This window comes from Mandrillus leucophaeus, unplaced genomic scaffold, assembly GCF_000951045.1.
Source record: "Mandrillus leucophaeus isolate KB7577 unplaced genomic scaffold, Mleu.le_1.0 Scaffold196, whole genome shotgun sequence".
Taxonomy (NCBI): domain Eukaryota; kingdom Metazoa; phylum Chordata; class Mammalia; order Primates; family Cercopithecidae; genus Mandrillus; species Mandrillus leucophaeus.
In genome coordinates this window covers 3,082,844-3,087,994 of record NW_012101987.1, presented here as the reverse complement: position 1 = coordinate 3,087,994, position 5,151 = coordinate 3,082,844, and the positions used below count along the sequence as shown (strand labels likewise).

Sequence of the window (5,151 nt, the reverse complement as noted above, 5' to 3'; positions counted from 1 at the left end):
AAAAGAATTCATACTGGAGAGAAACCCTACAAATGTGAACAATGTGGCAAAGCTTTTAATGAGTCCTCAAACCTTACTGCACATAAGATAATTCATACTGGAGAGAAACCCTACAAATGTGAAGAATGTGGCAAAGCCTTTAACCGGTCCCCACAACTTACTGCACATAAGATAATTCATACTGGAGAGAAACCCTACAAATGTGAAGAATGTGGCAAAGCCTTTAACCGGTCCCCAAAACTTACTGCACATAAGGTAATTCATTCTGGAGAGAAACCCTACAAATGTGAAAAATGTGGCAAAGCTTTTAACCAATTCTCAAACCTTACTAAACATAAGATAACTCATATTGGAGATACATCTTACACATATCTAGAATGTGATAAAGCCTTTAGCCAGTCTTCAACTCTTACTAAACATAAGGTAATTCATACTGGAGAGAAACCGTACAACTGTGAAGAATACAGCAAAGCTTTCAACCAGTCCTCAAACTTTATTGAACAAAGTAATTCATACTGGAGAGAAACGCTACAAATGTGAAGATGTGGCAAAGCCTTTAACCAGTCCTGAATTCTTACTAAACATAAGAAAATTCATACTGAAGAGGAACCCTATGAATGTGAAGAGTATGGCAAAGCCTTCAACAAGTCCTCAATTCTTACCAGACATAAAATAATTCATGGGCTGGGTGTAGTGGCTCATGCCTGTAATCCCAGCACTTTGGGAGGCTGAGACGGGTGAATCACGTGAGGTCGAGTGTTCGAGACCAGCCTGACCAACATGGTGAAATCCCATCTCTACTAAAAATACAAAATTAGCCAGGCGTGGTCGTGCATGCCTGTAATCCCAGCTACTCGGGAGGCTGAGGCAGAAGAATTGCTTGAACCCGGGAGGCAGAAGTTGCGGTGAGCCAAGATCGTGCCATTGCACTCCAGCCTGGGCAACAAGAGTAAAGAGTAACACACTGTCTCAGGAAAAAAGAAAAAAAAAAAAAGATAATTCATACTGAAAAGAAACTCTACAAACTTGAAAGATGTGACAGTGCTTTTGACAACAACTAAAACTTTTTTAAACATAAAAAATCATACTGGTGAGAAATCCTAGAAATGTAAAGAATGTGACAAAGCCTTTAAATGGTTGTCACACTTGATTATAGGTAAGATAGTTCATGCTGAAGAAAACTACAAGTGTGAACGATGGCAAAACTTTTAACGAATGCTCACACCTTATTGCACAGGAGAGCATTTATACTTGAGAAAAACTGTACAAATATAAAGACCATGAAAAAGCCATTAATATCTATTCACATCTTACCACTGGAGAGTTCATACTTAATAAAAGGAATATAAGTGCAATTACCCTCAAAAGATCTTTCAGGAAATACAAACCTTTAAAGTGAAGAAGGTATTTATTTTGAAGATGAACATTACAAATGTGAAGAGGGTTGTAGTACCTTTATTTGTATCACAGATTTTGTTGTACATATTTTGTACTAGAAGAAAACTGAAGTAGTTGCTCAAAGTTTGTTCAACATCAGGGTATTTATATTGAAGAAAAACCTTGCAAATTTAATAAATTTTAAACACTTTTTCAAAAAGTACAGCTTAGAAGACACCAGAGTTCATACTAAAATATATTTTTGCAGATGCAGTAAAAATGAAAATATTTAACCAAAATTAAATCTGTATAAATGTCAGAGAATTTACAGTACAAATATATAAGGCACTGACACTGCAGATATACTAAATCAGAGTGCTGAGTATAGAAAATAAAACTAAAGTTGGGGCCAGATGCAGTGGCTCACATCTGTAATCCAGCACTTTGGGCAGCCGAGGTGGGTGAATCACCTGAGGTCAGGAGTTTGAGACCAGCCTGACCAACATGGAGAAACCGCGGCTCTCCTAAAAATACAGAATTAGCCACGTGTGGTGGTGTATGCCTGTAATTCCAGCTACTCGGGAGACTGAGGCAGGAGAATTGCTTAAACCTGGGAGGCGGAGGTTGTGGTGAGCCGAGAGTGCGCCACTGCACTCCAGCCTGGGCAACAAGAACGTAACTCTGTCTCAAAAAAAAAAAGGAAAAAAGAGCAACAACTAAAGTTGGTAGAAAAATTATTTGTATATAACTTTAAAAGGAGTAGAAGGGTTTTTTGCAGAGTTATTATGTTCAAAGTATACTTTATTTCTTGAAGAAATTACAGATTTTTTTGTAAATAATGATGTAGTTCAACTCTCAAAATATTTCCTACTGTTTATTTCAGTTGTATTCACGTGTGAAAGCATGTGCTCAGTTATTGCTGCATTAAAAACATGAGAGTCTTTTTTATTAAGTGGCCATTATGATCTTCTCTATGAAAGAGTAAGGACATTAAAATGTAAGATGCATGATGAAAAATTAAGTGAAGAGGCTCTTTGTGGTTAACTTATATTGAATGATGCATTAGGTAGGTGTTCACAGTAATATGATTTTGCATTATGAGAAGAAAACTTTTAATTTTACTTTAAATGAAAATAAATTAGTATATTATTGTACTAATTGTACTTTTGTATAATAAAATCCAGTATATTTAAAAAATGTTAGATTATGTGTGAAGTTAATATTTTAATCCAATATTTTTAACATGTTAAATACTATTGTGCATTCAATGAAGTGTTATTATTGCCACAAACCTTAACCTGTTCCACTTTACTTAAGGGTATAGATGAAAGATCATAACAATAAGGGGCCAGGCGCAGTGGTTCACGCCTGTAATCCCAGCACTTTGGGAGGCTGAGGCGGATGAATCACGAGGTCAGGAGTTCGAGACCAGCCTGGCCAACATAGTGAAACCCCGTCTCTACTAAAAATACAAAAATTAGCCTGTCGTGGTGGCTGGCGCCTGTAATCCCAGCTACTTGGGAGGCTGAGGCAGAAGAATCACTTAAAACCAGAAGACAGAGGTTGCAGTGAGCTGAGATCGTGCCACTGCGCCTGGATTAACATCTGAAGTAATCTCTTTTGTCAGTGGGTTTAAACCACAAATTAGTTAAAGAATATTGTTTCTGTAGGTTAAATTTTTCTTTTTCAATCATTTCAATTTATTTTTAAAATTTTTTGTGGGTACCTAATATGAGTATATATTTATGCCATATTTATGCATATTTTGATGCAGGAGTAAAATATATAATCACATCAGGACAAATGGGGTATCCATCACCTCTAGCATTTATCCTTTGTATTACAAACAATCCAGTTCTACACTTTTAGTTATTTTAAAATGCACAATTGTTATTGGTCACAGAGTTATTTTTATGGTCATAATAAAAAATACGCAAGTATAAAATCCATACATTTCTGAGTCCTGAATAAATATTATTAAAATTACAAGTATAAATAAAATCCATACATTTCTGAGTCCTGAATAAATATTAAATTTTTCTTACATATATTTTTGAACATGTGGCCTGTCTGCCTGCAAACACATACAGACTTTTAGTTTTGATTTACATAGTTAAATATATATTAGTCTAAAGATAAACCTTAGCTGTAAGAAAACTATGGAGTATGAGTTTGTACCCATTTTCAGAAAAAAAAGCAATATGGGAACAAAGCAGGTCATTTTAACAAGGTGACTACTAGAAAACTAAAAACCTCAAAAATGCCAAAAGCAAACGTATACTCTCTACTTTGTATTGGATTTATTACTGTATAATCTATGCCTTATGCTTCCAAGTCTCCCGATGCAAATTATCTGTTTATACTTGCCTGGTACTCATGACAGACCTCTATTTTTTTGTGTTTTTTATATTTTGTAGTTTATGAAATATTCATTATATGAGCTGGAATGTGACTATAAGAATAATTTTTATGAAATGTAGTCCATACAAAATAATTTTTATATGTAATTCCACAATTAGTATTTTGTTACATTTTATTTAGTTAGAACACTCCATTTTGTTTTCAATTGGAGAACTGTATATAAGCTTACTATTCTTTAGTTATTGTTCTTTTTGCTTTTTATAATTGATATAAGTAAATTTATTTATGGAGTCAAATTGTTCAGGTAAATACAAGGGAAGCTTAGTAAGTCATGAAGATGTTTTTATATGTAAATGTGGAAAGCATATATAGCAGTTCTTGCTGTGTAACATGCTCCAGAAAAAGCCATAAACATTTCTGCTAAAGTTGGTTTGAACTTCAAGTCAGAGATAGAAAATAGTGGTGAAGAAATAAAACTGATTTTTTATGTGGAGAGGACACTTTTTCTAGGCTGCAAAGCTGAGTGTTGCTGGAATTAAAAAAAAAAAAAAAAAAAAAAATGTAGCCGGGCATGGTGGCTCACACCTACAATCCCAGCACTTTGGGAGGCTAAGACAAGTTGATCACGAGGTCAGAAGTTCAAGACCAGCCTGGCCAAGATGGTGAGACCCCCCCCTCCCGTCTCTACTAAAAATACAAAAGTTACCCGGGCATGGTGGTGGGTGCCTGTAATCCCAGCTATTTTGGGGGCCGAGGCAGAGAATCACTTGAATCCGGGAGGTGGAGGTTGCAGTTAGCCGAGATTGCACCACTGTACTCCAGCCTGGGCGACAGAACGAGACTCTGCCTTTAAAAAAAAAAAAAAGCTGGCCTGGTGCGGTGGCTCACACCTGTAATCGCAGCATTTTGGGAGGTCGAGGTGGGCAGATCACAAGGTCAGGAGATGGAGACCATCCTGGCTAACACAGTGAAACCCTGTTTCTACTAAAAATACAAAAAATTAACTGGGCATGGTAGAGGGGGCCTGTAGTTCCAGCTACTCTAGTTGCAGCTACTCGGGAGGCTGAGGCAGGAGAATGGCGTGAACACGGGAGGCAGAGGTTGCAGTGAACCGAGATCACGCCACTGCTCTCCAGCCTGGGCGACAGAGAGATTCCGTCTCTGGCTCCTCTCAAAAAAAAAAAAAAAAAAATGCTGCTTTCATTTTCTTCAGATTTGTTCGTATTATGTGTATTCCAGCTATGTATGCATCACAGCCCTTATTTTTCTATGTTGTGGCTACAGTTTTCTCATTGTTGTCTTCATGCGTTTCATTTCACATGGTACCTTGTAGATTTTGATGAGAAACTTGGTATTTTTTAATGCCCTGAAAAAGTGTTTTTGTTTTCTATTTCTTTAAGATGGAGTTTAGGC

The 5,151-nt window shown here is 36.5% G+C and overlaps 1 pseudogene across 1 annotated transcript in view; it reads left to right on the top strand.

The window, feature by feature from the left end:
• Positions 1-5,151, top strand: part of LOC105538626 — a 146,485-nt pseudogene that overhangs the window by 35,847 nt on the left and 105,487 nt on the right. Inside the window, exons 6-7 of the transcript XR_001005938.1 lie at positions 1-671; positions 1,077-1,139. The product of XR_001005938.1 is annotated as a zinc finger protein 430-like (transcript). The remainder of the gene's footprint in view (positions 672-1,076; positions 1,140-5,151) is intronic.